At 44.1% G+C, this 20854-nt stretch overlaps 1 protein-coding gene across 4 annotated transcripts in view; it reads right to left on the bottom strand.

The window, feature by feature from the left end:
- The window catches only part of KLHDC8A (kelch domain containing 8A), a 42813-nt gene extending 28769 nt beyond the window's left edge, over window positions 1-14044 (bottom strand). The window contains exons 1-2 of one of the 4 annotated variants that reach the window (XM_050955623.1): window positions 13975-14044; window positions 10482-10516 (exon numbers count right to left, since the gene is read on the bottom strand). The gene's annotated coding sequence lies outside the window, so the exon portion shown is untranslated. Of the gene's footprint in view, window positions 1-4522; window positions 4811-10481; window positions 10517-10775; window positions 10868-10934; window positions 10993-13974 lie in introns of those variants that run through there. The other 3 variants (XM_050955624.1, XM_050955621.1, XM_050955625.1) reach the window with 3 other exon arrangements.
- Window positions 14045-20854: the final 6810 nt, after the last annotated feature.

Raw genomic sequence — 20854 nt, 5'->3', positions numbered from 1 at the left:
TGCCTCACCAATCTACTAGAATTCTTTGGGGTGTGGGGGGGTCAACAAGCATGTGGATAAGGGGGACCCAGTGGCAAGAGTGTATTTAGATTTTCAGAAAGCCTTTGTCAAGGTCCCTTACTAAAGGCTCTTAAGCAAAGTAAGAAGTCTTGGGCTAAGAGAGAATGTTCTTCTGTGGATTGGTAACTGGTTAAAAGATAGGAAACAAAGGATAGGTATAAATGGTCAGTTTTCAGAATGGAGAAAGGTAAATAGTGGTGTCCCTCGAGGGCTGCACTGGGTCCAGTCCTATTCAACATACTCATAAATTATCTGGAAAAAGAGGTAAAACAGTGAGGTAGCAAAAATTTCAGATGATACAAAACTACTCAAGATAGTTAATTCCCAGGCAGATTGTGAAGAGCTACAAAAAGTTCTCTCAAAACTGGGTGACTGGGCAACAAAACGGCAGATGAAATTCAAATGTTGATAAATGCAAAGCAATGCACATTGGAAAATATAATCCAAACTATACATATAAGATGATGGGGTCTAAATTAGCTGTTACCACTCAAGAAAGATCTTGGAATCATTGTGAACAGTTCTTTGAAAACATGCAGTCAATGTGCAGCAACAGTCAAAAAAGTGAACAGAATGCTGGGAATCATTAAGAAAGGGATAGGTAATAGGACAGAAAATATCATGTTGCCTCTATATAAATCCATGGTATGCCTGCATCTTGAATACTGTGTGCAGATGTGGTTGCCCCAACTCAAAAAAGATCTATTGGAATTGGAAAAGGTTCAGAAAAGGGCAACAAAAATGATTAGGGGTATGGAACGGCTTCCGTATGAGGAGAGATTAATAAGACTGGGACTTTGCAGCTTGGAAAAGAGACGACTAAGGGGGGGATATGATAGAGGTCTATAAAATCATGACTGGTGTGGATAAAGTAAAAAAAGAAGTGTTATTTACTCCTTCTCATAACACAGGAACTAGGGAACACCATATGAAATTAATAAGCAGCAGGTTTAAAACAAACAAAAGGAAGTTTTTTTCACACAACGCACGGTCAATCTGTGGAACTCCTTGCCAGCGGATGTTGTGAAGGCTAAGACTATAATAGGGTTAAAAAAAAGAACTAGATAAATTCATGGAGGATAGGTCTATTAATGGCTATTAGCCAGGATGCGCAGGTATGGTGTCCCTAGCCTCTGTTTGCCAGAAGCTGGGCATGGGCGACAGAGGATGGATCACTTGATGATTACCTGTTCTGTTCATTCCCTCCAGGGCACCTGGCACTGTCCAATGTCAGAAGATAGGACACTAGGCTAGATGGACCTTTGGTCTTACCCAGTATGGCCATTCTTATGTAGAAATCTCAAATCACGGAGCTGGTGCACATGTGGTGCTGCACACCAGCTGCTCAATGTGGACAGTTTCACCTACCGTCTGATCCAAAGCACAGATTAAGTCAGTGTACGCTCTGGATCACGACTCAATGCTTAATTTTACAGAGAGTGCGTGTAGCATCTGATCGCTTGCTCCAGAGGGCAATGACTAAGCATCCTATTAGTCATCTAGTAAAGACACAGGTTTATTTCAGCCTAGGGCTAAAGTCAATGGAGTTGCATCAGGGCTGAGTTAGCCCCTGCATCCTTAATATCCCACTTACCCTAAACAGGAGTAGTGTCTTTGTTATTTAAAGAGAAACTCAATGTTTTTCAATGCAATGTACCTGCAAGGAGGATGGGAGACTCAGTTGATTCACCTTGGTGAAATGTTCAGAAAAGAACTGGACGGTAGGCCTGCGTTACAATGCCAACACACCCTGTTACATATGCCTTTAACAGAGATGTAAAAAGTAGCATTTAAAATATCTGAACCTGGAGCTTCCTGACAATACAACAGGAACAAAAACCACATTTTTCTAGAACACAGCAGGAAGCTTATGGAGAAACATAATATGACCAAATTGGAGAGGGGGGGAGGGAGAAGAGAATAATTATGAATATTTCCTTCAACCTTTTTTGTCCTGTTGCTACATGCACAAAAAGTTGGCAGGATGCAATGTATTTTAAATAAACACATGCTGTGTCCTGAAATGTTCCAGACAAGCGAATGTCCTGTAAACCTTGAAATGAATCACGATCATCAAAATCAGCTGCTTTGGCTCATCTAAAAATATATATAATTTAATTCATGTGCTTTTTTTTGGATAGTTGCATGGAATGTTCAGGATGAATTTCAGCCAAGGTGAACCTAGTGCAAAGGGCTTGATTTGTGGGCTGACAGACATCAGTGGCAAAAGCCCCAAGGCGAGCAGAATCAGGCCTCATTAGTTATGTCCTCACTGCAAATAGAAATGAGTTTTTACATCAAGGTAGCTCTCTTGATGTAAAGAAACAAGGCATTGTCGTTTTTTTTATCTTGATGCAGCTATTCAAGGTCAACTCTCCGCCCACCACCTGGGGTTGACCTCCGCTAGTTATACGGAGGTGAAAAACTACCCATACCTTTTCTCTCTCAGAATTTTACACTGAGAAACCAAGCTTGATGTTAAACGCACCATTTTTGCAGTGAAGAAATAGCCAATGAGCAAAGAGTGAAACACACCGTCGGGTAGATTTTCAGAAAAGCAACACGACAGATTTCTCAGCGCTCAACACATAATGGGGCCAGAGTTCCAAGCGCTCAGCACCCAGTGAGCACCCAACTTGCTGAGATCCCCTGGAACTCTGGCCATTTCTTTTGGTGCCTAAATAGGAGCAGCGTCTTGTCTGAAATTAGGATGCCTTTTGTGAGTGCTAAGCACTTGGAAATCTGGTCCTCCTACTAAAGATTTCCATGCTTTACAGCATGATCCTGTAAAAATAAAGCCACTCCTTGCTGTTGCTACCCTCACAGAAAGCTGTGCAGCTCAGCTCAGCAATATCGGTAGATAGGAAGGCCTTCCATATGCGGATCTGAAAGCTATGAGCTTAGACAAAGTATTATTTTATGATTATCCTGCCCCGCACAGTATTGAGTTACCAGCCTGTGCTTTCAAACAACCCCAATTTATACCACATTTTAGCTGCAAAAGCTTTAAATCATTCTGAAAACATGGACTCTGGTGCCAACATTATTTCCCCTTTGCACAAGGCCTGACAGCTGAGGTTTCTAGATGAAATATATATATTCTGGTTAAACCTGACATTTGCTGACCTCCCATCAAGTTGAATCTAGTCTCTCGACAGCTACCAGAAAACCCGACAAAATCCCAACAAGCCCTATTTCCTCCAGGATTACATGGCTGGAAAATGTCGTGCAGGAGAAAAGATGCTTTGGGTGTGGAAAGAGAGGGAAAAGATTGTATTGGTAAATGGGAATTAACTGAAACTTTGTGAGGAGAGAAGAGACCTTTGCTACAATGGGCAGTTCATGTCGCTCATTCTGAATTTATATGCACACAGTTTTAATGCAAAGACAGCAGACTATGAATATTTAACATCCTGCCTGGTTTTAACCCCATTACAAGCTCCCGTAGATTGTTATTTGCTGTCTTATCATGCCAAATGTAATTTTCCGATGTTGCTAAACAGGAGGACAGAACAGCATTTGCAAGGAAATATTCCACAGCTAACAGCACAGCAAGGGTAAATCTGTAGGTGCCCCAGAGCAGGGGCAGAAGGAAAAGAAATGACAGTCCGATTTTTAGAGGAGGTGGGCACAACACCTCTGGAAATTCTGCCTGTTAGGACAGAGAGGGATGCAAATTATCCCTTGTCCCTGTGTGGCTGGGGAACCTCGGCGGATATAGCAAGATTTATTGGACTGCTTGATTCACCCTGGGATTTGTCTAATGAGAGACTCAGAGCTGCAATTCCTACAAAAGAAAAACAATCCACTTCACATAGCAAACGCTAACCCTTGCCTGATCTTCCTAATCCCCATGCTGTGTTCCTCATTCCCACCCAGTCATAAATACTGTTTCTCTCTACAAGTCAAAGTCATTTTATTTTTCACTAGATCAAATATGCAAGTTTCACTTTCATATCTTTCAGCCTCTTTAATCATATTTGCAAGGCACCCTGCCTTGTGGTATTTAGGCCACCTCTGTAAATATAATTTAAGGAGCTTGGGCCAGATCTTCAACTAGGGTAAATTAACATAGCTCCATTGACTTCACCCCTTTATACCAACTGAGGATCTGGGCCTCTTCCTTCAAGGATTGGCCTGGACTGCAAAAGGCTGATACTATCTGGCTAGAAGCACCCTCTGAGAATTTATATACAATGCCACCTTAGCTTTGAAGCCATTAAAAAGCAACCACAGAGAGAAAATTACCACCCTGGCCTGACCCAAGTATTTCTTTTTGAGAACACTGATGCTCTTGAAGATTCATCTCAGGTTGCACCTTAGAAGCTATGCTCATGTGTGAAAGAACTGCTCCTTTGCAAGGCTTGCACTCACACACACGCTAATAACCCAATGACCTCTAGTGAGCATGGAATTTTCTCTCAGCTGCCAAAGACATACTTCAAAAGTGTCTTGTACTTACAGTTTTTGAGAGGCAGCGGTGGGTCCCAAGGAAGACTTGCTCTTTATTCAGAATGCTCTGCAATTTTAACACAAGAAAGTCCAGACACCTAACTCCTGCAGGAGCAGCTCTGAATCTCTCTTCCCCTCCCTTGTTCCTCTGTCTCATTTCTCTCAACAGCCATTCTCTCTCTCTGTGCGTTGGTCTCCCTCCTTCTCCCTGAAGATTGCAGCCTTTGTTAAGAGGAAAGTAAACCAAGAAAGAAGCAGACTAGGTTTCCAGGGGGAGAAATAAAATCAACTGGCTGCATAAATCCAACTGACCTAATCACTTTCCTACAAAAGATGAAAGAGTATCAGAGTCAGAGGAATCCCCATCTGGTGTGGTGACCTGTATTTTTCTCAGTGCCCAGAGTCAGAGAGAGAGTGTGAGAGTGTGTATGTGCGTGTGTGTGTGTGTGTGTGTGTGTACGTACATGTACACATACTGGATTATGAGAGCTATGCTAAGCCTTTTATGGCTCCCCATGCTAGCACAGGATGTTTTGTAAGAGGGTCTCTGTCTGAACTTGCAGGGAAAACAAAAACAGGGAAAGGGAGGCAGAAGGAAGGACTAAAATGGGAAAGATGAAAAGCAGGAGATGTTTCCAATAAGACAGAGGGCCAAAAGGTAGCCCTCGAGAGACAAATGTAACTCCCTTGACTTGTGGAGAGTTTTGCCTGCTTGAGCCAGGACTGAATTTAGCTCAAGGTCTCAGTGAGCATCTCATTAGGCAGCTGCTCAGCCCACACCCTAGATCCTTTAGGGGCAGCGGAGAGAGATGCAAATAATCTCTTGTGCCTGTTTGGCTAGAGTCAGAGCCCCGGAGGATGAGGCAAGATTTAATAGATTGCTGGATTCACTTGAAACCACCTTCACCAAAGGAGGACATTCCATGAGAGAAGTAGAGCGCATCATGGAATGGGCCACCCTAATCCCCCAAAAGAGCCTGCTTCAATACAAAAAAGAAAAAACCCACTGACCGCACACCCTTAGCTGTCACCTACCACCCCACATTAGAATCCATACAGGGTATCATCAAACAGTTACAATCCATTCTCCATGGGGACCACATCCTGAAAGAAATCTTCCCCAAACCCTCTCTTTTGGCCTTCAAACAATCCTGTAGCATCGCTAAGCTCATCATCAGAAGCTAGCTCCCCACCAACTCAAAGCAGCACCAGACTGCCATAACAGATGCAAAACCTGCAGCCATATCTCCAGTGCTGTGATGGTCAATGCTCCCACCCCACCCCCAACACACCTCCAAAGACCCAAGGGTCCTACACATGCCCATCACAACATGTGGTGTACCTTGTCCAGTGCATCAAATGCCCCAACAACAACAATGTGGGTGAAACTAGACAATCACCAGACTCTCAAATGAACTCACACAGAAAAATGATAAAAGACAAAAACACCCTATCTCCCATGGCTGATCACTTTTCACAAAAAGAAAACTCTACAGCTGGCCTCTCAGTCTTCGTCCTCAAAGGAAACCTGCACACCTTCAGAAGAGGAGCCTGGGATCTTAAATTCATAACTCTGCTAGACACCAAAAATCAGGGGCTCAATAGAGACACTGGTTTTATGTCTCATTACAACACTCTGTAACCCACTAACCTGCCTTTGTCCTATGACTGCAGAGGTGTTAATGGCCCACTTCATTTTGAACAATTTCTTGCAACATGTGTTAACTCCTTAGGCTTAACCTTCTGTTCCATCTTGTATTCAGCTGTGACACTCTGATTAACTTTTCCAGCCCTGAAGAAGAGCTCTGTGGAGCTCTAAAGCTTGTCTCCAGAAGCTGGATCAGTAAAAGATGTTCCTCAACCAACCTTGTATCTCAAAGGCTACGTCTAGACTACCCGCCGTATTGGCGGGTTAAAATCGATTGCTCGGGGAGCAATATATCGCGTCTCATCTAGACGCGATATATCGATCCCCGAGCACGCTTATATCGATTCCGGAACTCCACCAACCCCAAAGGAGTTGCGGAATCGACAGGGGGAGCCACGGACATCGATCCCGCGCAGTGAGGACGGGTGAGTAATCCGATCTTAGATATTCGACGTCAGCTACGTTATTCACGTAGCTGAAGTTGCGTATCTAAGATTGATTTCCCCTCGTAGTGTAGACCAGCCCTAAATATATCTCCCAGCAGCTACTTCCCAAAGTTATATTTGCATAAAGGCCTAGAGCAGTTTTTTCCTGGTGCCAACATCACTATCTATTGAGGAGCTCCCTACACTATGACAATCTCTCTAATTCAGTCTCTTTACCGCTTATTTTTGCTGACTCTCTCCATATTGAATTGCATACATTCACATATACCTGGGAAAATGGTTGATGATCCCACCAGATATCACTTCCTAAATCTGGGAGCTCCTTGAGATACGGGATGCGTCCTAAAACAGCACAGGCACATCTGTGTATAGCTACCCAGGCTTGGATATTTAGTAAGGTTTGAACCTGCACGCTTCAGATCTAAAAGCATGAGCATCTATCACTTGATCTAAAGATCTCAGCCCTGTGATGTCCCCCTGTAGTATTATCTGATCTGTTGTGCCTAAATACATTTAAAAATCTGGCCCCAGGTGCCTTGCCTATCATCACACAGGGAGTGTGTGGCAGAGCTGGAAACGAAACTTCAAAATCCGACTCCAGGGTCCTCATCCAGGATCATCCTTCCTCTCTGACCTGATTACTATGTGAAACCAAGCACTAGATCATCCAAAACTGGGCCCAGGCTAGTTCTAACCCTAGTCCACGTTTGCAGAAAGCTAGCAAACCTTTCGGAGGGTCTGACCTTAACTTTCAGTGCTGTCAGGAACCAAGCAAGGTTAATTATTATAGGTATTTCATGCAGTTCTACATAGGAACTCTATTTTTAAAGCAAACCAGGCCATAAAAATAAAGAAATCAACAGCAAGATGACTAAAATGACTCCACATGGAAACAAATTCCCATCCCCTACCATCTATTTATATCTCCGATTAGCTTTCCAGCGGGAGGATTTAATTTGCATTTAAATAGAAACCTTAGGAACATGGCCAATCTAATGTTAAAATGCTAATTACAAATGCATTTGCCTCTTTAAAAATTAAAAAGAATGTCAACATACATTTTAATGGGGGCTTATTAGAGGTTTGGTTTTATTAGACACTTAGTATTTATAAGTTATTATTATTTAACAGACTGTTTACCGCTCAATCCAGACAGCTGAAAACCTAGACACCAAGCAATTTGCAAGATCTGAGCTGACTGCTATGGAGGTGGTAACATCACCATGAAAAGTCTTCTCAGGCCATGAAACACCTGGTTGAGTAGAATATAAATTATAAGGTAAGGGAGAGGAACTGTGGAAAGGGAATCTGATGTGCCCCAAAATGAAACAGCCACTATGGATAAATAAGTGAAAAGAGGCAAGTGAGCTCCAGCCAGCCATCAAGTCACCTAAGCACTTGCATAATTTAAGGATGTGAGTAGTCCCAATGGAACTAGTCTCACACACATCTTTTTGTGGGTCAGGATCTAGGAGGTTTGCCACTGTTTTCCAAGCAGGATCTGGACTTGTAAGGAGAGATGGTTGGAAAAAAGTCCACAGAAACCTTTTTCCCCACCAAAATGGTTTTTTGATTAAATTGAAGATTTTTCACCAAGACTTCCAGTTTCGTAATAAAAAAGTTGTTTTTGTCAAAAAAAAAGTAAAACACCCAGATGGGAAGCTCTCTGGGGCAGTGGCCATTGTTTTGTTCTGTCTGTACAGCACCTAGTACCATGGGGTCCTGGCCCATGACTGGGAATCCAAGGCACTAATGCAATACAAATAAAATAAATAATAATAATATTGAAAAATGAAAGCATAGTCACCAGCATTACAATAGCAACTGCCACAAGCTCCAGTCCTGAATTTAGAGCCACTTCTGCACTCTTAACTCATTGTGGATTTGGATAGGCACGAGGGTCCAACGGCAGGATCAGGGCCCACAGTTTGCACCTGCCTGCGCAATACAATCCCAGTGATTCGGAGACTGAGCATGACTTCACAGCTGTCAGCTTCCCCACAAACAGGTTGAGGAGCACCTGAACTTCAAGGTCAACAGCAGGAATAGAAAACCCAAGGACCTAGTGCTCCAAGTCACCTGAACTAAAAAATCATCTCTATTAGCTGTAGGAGTTTTAGATTGTATAGCCTCTCTGTTGGCTGCAACCACTAGAGGAGGACAATGGTTACATATGCTTCAGAAGGTCAGAAGGCCTATTCAGTAGAGGGCAATGGTTAGACAAACACACACACACACACACACACACACACACACACACACACACACACACACACACACACACACACACACACACACACACACACACACCAATTATTTCATCCTACATGTAAGTGTTGTCATCAGAGGAGGACCCGAACCAACCCCCAAATCTGAACATGCCCAAACTTTGAGGACAGACCTGAGGAGGGTCAGAATCTGAATCTAAATTTCACTACTGACCCCTGTGTTTCTACTAGGATACTCTGAAACCTTGAATTCACACTCCCTAAGTGTTCCAGTTAGGTGGATTAGGCTCCTACTTCTAATGATGATCATTTCTCTTCTTATGTGTCTGTACAGTGCCTATCACTATGCATCACATACATTAAGATGCTTTTAGACTCTGGAGCCTGTGGCATGAAAAACGAAAACAGAGAGAGTTGGTCAAAAAATTTCAAAAAGTGAAGTTCTAGTGAATATTTGTTGTAGAGTTTTTGTCCTAAAAACAAAAAAAATTGTTTGGTGAAAACGTTTGACTCATTTTTCAGCAGCTCTAAAACAGAGATTTGTTCATCTCAGAAAAACATGGGTGGATGGTCAACAGCAGGGACCAAACTGGAGATCTCTGGGTTAGAACAGCTCAGAAAAACATCAATGAAACCATTTGTCACTGGAAAATGCAGCTCCCCCATCATATTCAAAACACTTAGTGGAGTCCTGTAAATTCCTCTGAATTTTTGTTTCAGGGAAAAAACAGGACCGGGGGGGCGGGGGAGGGGACATTCAAACAAAGCTAAACAACTAGGGAATTAAAACATTTTGCTTTTTCATTTTGATATGTCTTCATTTCAAATTTCTCTCTCACACACATGGAACAGAACATCTAATCAAAACCCGTTGAAATAGAATTTTGAAAAAAACACAACCACTCAGGTTTCATTCCAATGCACAACAAAGCCAAATTCTGAAATCTCAAAATCCATCACAGAATGGAGCTGTTGTCCTCCAGCCAGCACATGAGTTGTTATGCCCAACTGAAGAGACCCACCTCTCTTAGCCAAGGCTGTCGTAGGCTCATCAACCTCCAGATGGCCCAGCCATCGCTAGAAGGGTGCGGAGTGCCCCAGCAAGCTGGCATGGGTTATATTACTAAGCAACATAAAATGGATTGAGCCAGCCAGTACTAGGGGAGTCTAATGGGAAGGCCCAGAACTGGGACTCAGGAGATTGGGGTCTATTCCAGACTTTGCCAATAACTTTGTGTGATCTTGGACAAGATACCATCTCTCTGTCCCCCTCTCATCTTTGGTCTATTTTAAACTGTAAGCTCTTTGGGGAAGGGACTGTCTCTTATTATGTGTATGCACAGTGCCTAGCACCATGTGACCTGATCTTAGCTGGGATCTGTAGGTCCTACAGTAATATGAATACTAGCAGGATACCAGAGATGTTGCAGGGTAGATCATGGATGTATCAACAAAGATGCATGTGTGGAAGCTTGCACAGTCTCTCTCCTCATGGTTTCATTCTAGCTAATGCTAATAAAATCATTCATAAGTGCTAATGCTATTAGCCCATCAGCATCTAATTCACTCCACTTTTTAAAACATAACATTATGATCTTTCATTTGCCTGGCAATCATTTCTTAAATGAGTAATTCAGTTAGACTTACCTTCCCAGGGAGAATAAACTGCATTACGATAACATCTGCAAAAGACAAAAGAAGTGAAAGATCAAGACTGTGGAAGAAAGAGGGTTTTTCTAGATAGAGAAATGTGTTGCAGAGATAGGTAGATCAGCTCGGCCACAAAATCCAGCATGTTCATTGCATGACTGATGACTTCCCTGCTGTCTGAGCCAGATCTGACAAGCTAGAAAATAACTGTCTGTTTCTTAAGAGCCAAGCTTATATAACACGCTACAGAGACTTCAGAGTCTTCATATACAAAGGTAGGAGTTGGTTTACCCTAGAAGTTGCTTTTTAAATGGTAAAAAAGCCACAGCAGTGTGCATAGTTGCTAGACCTCCTTCTACCTCCACCATCTCACTGGCTGCTGGGAGCCTACTCTCTAATGAAAGGGAGGGATGCAGAGACAGACAACAACTGCCATGGAAACAAACTCACCAAACAGATCTGGAAGTCATACTGTTCCATTAGATGAGTGGGAGAGAGAGAGAGAGAGGTTTGTCTAGCAACTTGTTATGTTGAAATATGGTCAGAGCAGAGGACAACGTCAAGTACAACTATAGAAGAAGCAGGACAAAATCCACCCATGGGTTGACTCCAGCTGATGTCCTCATTTTCATGGATAGTCTTAGCATTGCCCTGGCATGGGGGCAGATGCAGAGGGATCTCAAGATGCTTAAGGTAGCTTGTGGGTTGGGAACAGCCCAGTCAAACTCTGGCCTGCCCTGGCAAACAGGAACCAGGTAGCAAAAATGTCTTGCCTCTCTGAAAACGAGGCAGGAGGACTCAAATTTAAAAAACAAACAACAAAACCTGTAAAGATTTTCTGCAAGCCAACATCTGTTTCCATGGCAACGGCAGCAGTAGAATTGTTGGGACTCTTGTAAATTACACAAATAGGCTGAACGCTACAAATTTCAGGTTCCTGCCCAGCCTTTAAGATTCAACCAGCTCTTAATATATGCAGTTTGTCAAAGAGAAGGCCATTTTTTCCTCCTCCTGCTCTTTCCTAGGCATATTAAATCATCTGGAGGAAACTAACTGGCCTCATGGATCTTTTAACTTGTGGCATCAGACCAGATACTGTTTTTGCATGTATGCTTTATGCAGCAAGGTGCTTTAGAGCAGCGAATAAAGGGTTAATTTCTCAGCATTCATTAACTATTACACTATGAGCCAGATTAATCCCTTGGATCATTCTGCTAAAGCTTCTGCAGTGGCCTTTCTGCTAGTGATGGATCCCTTGGCTGAGCTGCAGTGATGAGACCAGGCGGAGGGTAATGGAAGAGAACAAATGGCTCACTGCACACACCCCAGACTCTAATGGTGGCTCAGCAGCCCAACAGATAGGAATCTTCTTCATAGCAGGAGATCTGAAGTCTATTCAACAGTGTGGGATTTATTTGCAGGGTAAAAGAGGTGTAGCACATTAGCCAAGCATGTCTTGGTGCCACTCTGGGTGACCCACATAGGATCGCCACCTGCTACTGCTCAAAGCCTGCAAAATTAGCCCTTTCATCTACATGGTAGAGGTCTGTATTGTGGAGTTAGAACTGCTGGATCCATTCCTCACTGACAATCTCTCTCATAGATCTGGCAGTCTGGCATTTAATTAATTCTCCCTCTTGCAGGGCCCTCAGCTAGTTCTGCCACAAGTAGTCACCTCAATCTTCGGAAACTTGAGCTGAGAGCTTCGGGATCTCTCAAGGGGAGAAGTATCAGAGGGGTAGCTGTGTTAGTCTGGATCTGTAAAAGCAGCAAAGAGTCCTGTGGCACCTTATAGACTAACAGACGTATTGGAGCATGAGCTTTCATGGTGTATTCACCCATGAAAGCTCATGCTCCAATACGTTTGTTAGTCTATAAGGTGCCACAGGACTCTTTGCTGCTTTTCAAGGGGAGAAGTTCACCGGCTGCACCTGACCCTCTGACAAACAGAGAGAGGCATCATTTCAGCAGAGGCAGCCTCTAAAAAAAGATAGTGGCTGGAAAAATACATACGTGAGAGCAACATGCAAAATTAGCCAGTTAGTAGCATTTCATCATGATCAGCAAAAGATGCTAAGCTGCATAACAAGCTAGCCTATATAAATGGGATGAAAATAAGCCATCGGCCTTTGTGTTAAAAAGGAAAAAAGAAAAAGAAAAAAAAGTCCATGTTTATTTACAGCTGGGAAAATGTTTGTTCTTATGGAGAAAGCTTACTTGGGACTTAGCAGGAATCAAAATAGCGATCTCTACTCAGGATTACCATTGTGATAAATGGAAGCCCATGGAAATAAACCAATGGTTTGCCATTGTCATGAGCTCCTTACTCACTGAGTTCACTAATACTGTCCTGTATGGAAAGAAGGCAAAGATGATTTCCTAAGTAGTCCAGTACAGGAGGCAGTGCAGTTAGGATAGCAGATCATAAATGAGGTCTTCTACATGATGTTCCCAGCTCAGAGAGTGAGAAGGATCGAGCGAGCGAGTTTGTCTAATGGTTTGAGCAAGGCAAATCGGAGTCAGGACTCCTAGATTCTATTTATAGCTTGGAGGAGGAAGAGGTGAGAGTACAGGGGTCCAGTGGTTAGAGCAGGTGGCTTAGGAATCAGATGTCATGGGCTCTATTCCCTGACCAGGAAGAGGAATGTGCTCTGATGGTTAGATCAGGGGAATGAGAGTTGAGACTTACATATTCCGTTCCTTGCTCAGCCACTGTCTTATTGTGAGCTCTCCGGGCAAGCCACCTAAACTCTGTGTATTTGTTTGGAAATCTGTAAAATGGGCACATCATCATTTACTCACCTCACAAGGGAGTGTTAGGTTTAGCTAGTGTCTGCCATTCATTTGGAGATCAGCTGGTTAAGAAAGCCCTCGAGGAAGTGCAGTGGTCATAAGAATTTCTGGAAATACTTTGGGGAACTTAAGCTGAGCCTTAAAGACAGCAAGCGTGTTAATCACTAAACAGACGTACCCCATTTAGTTTGCATGTCAGCGGGGCAGAACCCTGTACTGATAAGCGAGCACCTGCATTAGGAAGTCCATTCATTCTCTAGCTCCACAATTGGGTGGATGAAAAGTTAGGTCACAAGCCTCTAGGATCCAGGCACTTTTGCAAGTATCTGAAGACTTGTGAAACAGGAGCAACTAGTGGATTGGGCAGAGCTGTGTTCACAACAGGGGCAGCTCTAGGTATTTTGCCGCCCCAAGCACAGCAGGCAGGCTGCCTTCGGCGGCTTGCCTGCAGTAGGTCCCCAGTCCCACGGATTTGGCAGCACACCTGCGGGAGGTCCGCCGAAGCCGTGGGACCAGTGGACCTTCCACAGGCATGCCGCCGAAGGCAACCTGCCTCTGCCCCAGTGGCTTGCTGCCCCAGGCATGCGCTTGGCATGCTGGTGCCTGGAGCCGCCCCTGGTTCACAACAATGAGAGAAGACACAGTACAACCACAGCAAATGCATAAGGAAAAGGTGATAGCCTCATCAGTCTGATACCTTGTCTTCATCAGTGGCAGCTCTCTAAGATGCCTTACAGCCCCAGCTGCTCCTCATCCCTGGGATGTCTCTAAGGAATATGGAGACAAGTTGATTATAATTGACCTTACTGCTGCAGTGCCCCAGCCATTCCCTATTTAGCAACCATTTTGCTGTCATTACTCTCCCAGGGCTATTTCTGCCTAGCACAGATCCTCACTGACAGGTCTCAAGAGGAGAAGGCTGCAGTGCGTAAAATTAGATGGGTGGAAGAGACAGTCTGAGACCACAGCCTGCCAGCAATCTGGCAAGCGACCAAAGGTAAAGGCAGCAACAAGCACAGCAGAGGAAGGGCTAGTTGGTTAAGAAAGGAGAGTGGATCCTAGTCCAGCAATCATTCCTCCCAGTTCACTGATGAGAATTCAGAGCACAGAGGATGGGGGGAAAGACACAGAGGCAAAATATAAACAACCAGATAATTGAAACAAAAGCTGGTGCAAATACAGCCTTTCCTTTTTATCTAGCAGGGCCCTCGTACCTGGACACATATGAACTATTGATGCTACAAGTTAGGGATCCTTTTAGTGCTCAATCTACTGGATCACTCTATATTGATTCCACTGAAGTTTCTCTGCACTGACAGAGGCATAACAGACAGCAGGATTGGACCTTTCATTTGTGTTTCCTGGATATAGGGGCAGCAATTCTCTTTAGCCAGATATAAAAAAAGTGAAAAAACCAAACCAAACCAAACCCAGCTGCTCCTTCTCCCCCCACATACATTTGTGAAGTATTTTCTGAAGAAAGGACAAGCTGCTGCCGTCTCCTCCATAATAAGCAACAGGCGGCCTCAGGAAGCCACAGCCTGGCGGGATGCGGAGAGCTGTCACAGCACAGACCAGCAGCAGGTGTTTACATTCACAAAGTGACTGGAAAGGAACCAGAAGGGTTTGCGCCCAAGCAAAATAAATAGTCAGACTTGTGGTCGAGCTAAGCACTCGCCATGGTGGATTAACCAGTTTGAGGGGTTCTCTCCAAGTTTATGGGATGAAGCACTAGAATAAGGCTTCTGGCTATGGAACAGACATAGAGCAGTCAGGAAAAGGACATAAAATCCAGAGAATGGGGGATAATGTACCCAAGAGAGCACAGGCTCTCCTCTCTGCTTCGTGTTCCCAGCAATCAGTCTCCATGGACAGGCCCCTCCTACCTTGATGCCAGTCCTCTCTATGGAACATTGCTGCTGTTTCTCTGAACATAAAGGAAAAGGCACAAGGCTTTCACCCTCAGTGGGATTAATTGTAACAGGAAAACCGATCAAATCCCCAGCTGGACTCCGTAACTATGATTTCATACGTCTACTGAAACAGATGATAAAAGGGCAAGACTATGGGATGGGCTTGCGGCTAAGGCACTGCTACAGAACTCAAGAGAGTTAGATTCCTGGTGTGACCTTTGGCCAGTCATTTACCCTCTCTGTGCCTCAGTTCCCCATCTATACAAATTCCTCCTTTCTCCCACTCTTTATCATGGCTAGACTTTGGGGCCATCTTTGGGGCAGGGACCCTGGCTCACTCCGTACCTAGCACAATAGGTCCCAATCTTGGTTGGGACTGCTATAATACTAATTCAGAGATTCCAAGGTCAAATGGAACCATTGTGATCATCTAGTCTGCGTAACACAGGCCACAGAGCAGTAATTCCTAGAGCAGACCTCTTAATAAAAAATCCTGTCTGGATTTATAAATGGTCAGTGATGGAGACTCCACCATGACACTTCATCTTTCATGCAGATTCTCACCTTCATTATTGTTATTTGGTAGCTTCCTATGGCTAGCAAAGGTGATCAGCCAATATCATGCTACTCTCAGCCTTCGGAGTTCAGATAAAAGCGGCACCATTTCCCACTTTGCTCCACAGGTAAGGGTTGAAGAGTGCACCTGTGGCACCAAGCCACGTGAGCAACACGTTGAGTGGGTAGAACATCGTGGGAGCCATGAGAACTAATTCATGGGAGCTTGCAAAAGGCCTCTTCAAGTCTGTATAGGTTCTTACACCAGATCCTCACTGTAATATCAGAGTGCCTTCCAGGTGTGCAGTAAGCATCAGGACTAACATCTGTCACATGTTCGGTCATCCTCTCCCCAGGGGAGATATGGGAGCAGTGCGGTCTGTGTTTTGGATTTATATACAGACACATGCTTATATTAGACACACTATCTGTACACACATAAATACATATATATGGAGTATGTGGGTAGTAAGCTGTATCTATCTAAACACAGACAGCTGTATGTTTATGGTAGAGAAAGCAAAGTCAAAGAAATTTGCCTTGCACAAAGCAGAATGTGATGAGATTCACTGCTTTGCCTTGGGTTCTCCCATCTATAAAATGAGGTAATAAATCTTACCTGTCTCCCTCAGGGAGATTGTGAGGATTAATCGTTCTAAAGTGTTATGAGATCAAGTGACAACGTCATATTCAATATTAAGAGGCCAAAGCTGTTCTTGGAAACTTCATTACCTTCAACAAAGTGACATCGAGAATAAATCTGACCCCCCCTCTCCACGCTGTGCACTGAACTCTACAGAATCATAGCTTCAGCAACAGCTCTGGGTTGTGTTCTAATCTGACCTAGTGCAAAAGGTCTTGTTTATAACATTTTGTATGGAATACAGCGATAGGAGACAGAGCATAATGGAAGAGTCTTTATTTTTCTCGCCAATTGGCCATTAAAGTCAATGCATAGCCTTGAAATGAAATCCCACAGAGCACAATTAGAGCACAATGTTGGAAGGGGTTCTGAAATGGAGGCTTGAAGGGCTAGAGGTAAGACACAATGAACTAGCAGAAGGAGGACTTATTCCCTAGGCACTGAAAGAGTGAAGCACTCAGGCCACATCACTCCCCTCACCCATTCACGTATGCCATGACTCAGCAAAGCATCTTGCCTTCAATGGGACTTAAGCACGTGGCAAGCGCTTTGCTAAATCAGAGCTTCCGGGACGTTCAGAGATGCCGAGCATCCACAGCTCCATGTAAAGTCAATTGGAACTGCAGGTTCTGTAATGTGCATGGGCTCCACAGACTTACCATGCATTTGAATCACCTCTGATCTCCAGACTCTTTTCTGAGCCTGAATACAGGGAGTGGACTTCCTGCTGAGCATTTATGAAATCATTTATCTTGCCTCAGCTCAGAGGCCTAATTACTTCCTTTGGCTGCTTCCTTTATTGAAGAGACAACTGATTAAATGCTGCTGCTTAAAACCCATCTCCCGTCCTGCTGATCTGACCATGTCATTTCCCCACTTCACATCCCTTTCCTACCTTCCTCTCACCTGACCTACCAAGATCTAGCTGCACATTCTCACCTTCAAGTCCCACTTTCCATCTGCTCACCTGCTGGATACCTATCCTTTGCTTTCTCCACACAGTTCTTCTCCCATGTTGTCCCGACTACTTGGAACTCCCCAGGCCAAATTCTTTGAAAGTGTAACTCTAATGACTGCAATGAAGCTACAGAATAAGAGATTAGGGCTTGTCTCTACTCACATGTAACTAAACTCTGTTTAAACCCACCTTAGAACAAGATTTTCCTATTAAAGATCAAAATAATTTTTTACAAATTCTTAAATACTAAGCCATGCGCAAATGCTACCCTAAAGTTGGCCACGCAAGCTCTAAACTTGTGGAGACGGGCATAAAAGATACCTCCAACATTCTGCTTGCAAATATGGACTATCCAGCCATGCTCAGCTGAAACTCAGCAAATTTGTTACTGAAATCTTGCCATCTAATGCCCCTAAGTGTACAGCAAATCAAGTTTAAAGACCCAAAACTATTATAAAATGGATCTGAGAAAGCAAGAGCACACGCGAGAGAGAAATAGGATCCCATCTAGGCTGAGTCTGAGCATCACATTTTTATTGCAAAAAGTTTACAACTCACTGTTATTTGTAACATCAGAGTTTCCAAGTACTGTTAAATTCGGTTGAGGCAAAAAGCTTTCAGCCAAGTAACGAGGGCCCTAGAACAACTTGGAGTTACTGAGCTTCCACCAGATGTTTGACACCTTAAAATAAAATAGAAAACAGAAATGTAGAGCCCTGTTTATTTTTCTCTATGCTCATTTGGCAAACTGATGAACTACAACCCACTTGTGATCTCTCTACGGTGGAACCTGGTTTATTCATCATCATGGGCTTCATCCTGTGCCCTTCTGGAGCCCAGAATAAAGCTCCCACTAACTCCAGTGGTGCTGGATAAAGTACCATTCATGGTAATGCTTTACCTATCTGCCATTCCACACCTATTGAAACCAGTGCAAGATGCAAGTATTGGCTGTGCAATGTGCATTGTGATCACACTATCAGTATTATGGATCTCGTAAGGTAGAAATCATTCAAGGGGCTTGCCTAAAGCAAAGCAAGATGAGCAACCGCTTGAGGTTCTCTGCTCTTACTCAGCATATGCTGCAGCAGCCTCAGCACTTCATATCATGATTATCACCCTTCAGCAGACGGGCCTGTAGTAAAGATCCCTGGCTATGGAGGGTATAGTTTGAGGCCATGCTGAGTCGGAAGAGCAGCCTTGATTACTGCAGAAGTAGTAACAAGAAGCATAACCCTCTCCCCTGAATGCCCAAAAACTGGCCACCTAATTTCAGAAACAAAACTATCCCTGCATAAACTCTTACCACTGCAATATATTCTAGGCCATGTCTCAAGAGCATACGACACAAGGCATTCCTCCTCAGTACATACACATGGGGAAATCCAAAAAGTTTGTGAAAAGTAATGTTCAGGTTGAATAATGGAAGAACCAACACACACACGTGAGATCTAATAGACTCTGGGATTGTCACTCAAGGGAATTGAAAGCCCAGCTAGCTGGTATCAAGCCTGACAAGAGAGCCATGTTAGACTCAGTTATGTCCCCTCCTCCCATTCATGCCTCAGTCTAAGGCTTGGTCTTCACTGAAAGGTTTGGGTTTTGAAATGCAGCAAGATAACACATATTTATCTTGCTGTAAAATCGTAAAAGGAGACAAGGCACGTGTAGCATTTGCCACATGGTAGCTAGGTGAGGTTAGCACTATACCAGGGGTCAGAAACCTCTGGCACGCGGCTTGCCAGGGTAAGCACCCTGGAGGGCCAGGCCAGTTTGTTTACCTGCCGTCGGCAGGGGCTGCAGGGAGTGGCATGAGATGTGCTGGCCATGGTTTCCCACCACCCCCATTGGCCTGGGATGGCAAACCGCAGCCAGTGGGAGCTGCGTGCTGCCGAACCTGCCAACATGGCATGTAAATAAACTGGCCTGGCGCACTAGGGTGCTTACCCTGGTGAACCGGCTGCCAGATGTTGCCGACCCCTGCACTATACCCACACCCACAGCTGACCCTGCCTAGTTTACCTCACAGTAGAACTAGAGTGCCTTGTCTCCAGTATGTTTTTACAGCTGGATAGTTAGGTGCGTTTAAACACACACAGGTTGTTTGTGAGAACTTAGTCAAAGAATGTCAACTCTTTGGGGCAGTAGCATGATGGAGCCCTGCCTGGAGGGAGCTGCAAGTCTGACTGTAATAATGTGGTATATTGCAGGGAACAAGAACAAAGGGGAGGAGGATGGAACAGTAAGCTAAGAAGGTCTTTTCCATCTCTGTTCTCACTTCCCTATTCCCTTGTTTTGTCCGTGCTACTGAAAACGAAAGCAGCAGTGTTTGAACTTGAACAGATGCCCTGCTGCCCGCTGCCTTACAACACCTTCATGTTTGTTGATCTGGTGATTTTGCTGATCTGTTCTGTAAAATGAACAAGCACACTATGTGCTAAGTTAGCTCCCTGGGGAATAGGCATTGCTTCCTATACCACTTTGGCAAGGTAACTGCTGCCATCTCTAGCTCAGTGGAGATGGGTAACAGCAGCCACAAACAATAACTCTGAAGGTTGAGGAAGCTGCTTGTTTTGCTCCATTCCAAGGTGAGAAGGGGAATTTTATTTTAATTTTTAAACAATCAAATACTGGCAAGGCTTAACTAAGCTTTCAATCTATTACGTGCTTTCTTAAAGTAGGTCAATCAATTACAGGGAAGCAGATATTGCTATAGGTTGGGGGAACATTTGAATACTAGACATTTCCAGCAGATCCAGCAAGTGAGTCTTTTGCATTTGCTGAAATAAATCAAATTCAGGGTCCCCCACCCCCCAAAGGTATTTTCACTTAGAATGTATAGCACTAAACATAGAAGCCCAGCAAACCAAAAGTCAAAAAGAAAACCCCACCTCTATACACTTGCCCTTGCAGCACCTAGATCAAGCAATATACCTAGTGAGGGAGAGGGTATTACATGCTCGCATTTTTCTCATGAGTAGATGGCAGCAGCACTTTTTCAGCAGAAGTAAGAAGCACGTACTGTCCAGAGCAGTTGTTCTCAACCTATTTACCATTGGGGGCTGTATATGCAGCTCTTGGTGTGTTACATGGGCTGTATCCACACTATTTTTATTATAAAAAGTGTAGATGCAGCCCCTGTAACTAACACACACACGCACACACGCTGTATGGCCCTGAGGCTGTCACATGGGCAGCAGCTGTGCGCTGACTGGACCACAAGCAGCCCGCAGGTTGAGAACCACTCGTCTAGATGGACAAGAGCAAAGAAGCTAGTGAATGTACATTAACCCTGTAGGACTCATCCGTGTGCTTCCCCCACTATGTGTTCCATGGTGTTAGGCAGCTAAAGCCAAGAGACAGGAGGTCTGGTTAATATTGCTTCTTCCCAGCGCATTATAAACTTAATTGATCTGCTGGTAATGAGAGGAATGGGCTTGAAAAGAACTTGCGACAAAAGTAAAACATTTGACGTTCATGTGAACTACCCATTCAACATATAATTCTC

Source organism: Gopherus flavomarginatus, chromosome 5 (assembly GCF_025201925.1).
Source record: "Gopherus flavomarginatus isolate rGopFla2 chromosome 5, rGopFla2.mat.asm, whole genome shotgun sequence".
NCBI lineage: Eukaryota > Metazoa > Chordata > Testudines > Testudinidae > Gopherus > Gopherus flavomarginatus.
The sequence above is the reverse complement of the archived record's forward strand: the minus strand, read 5'-3'. Positions and strand labels throughout refer to the sequence as shown.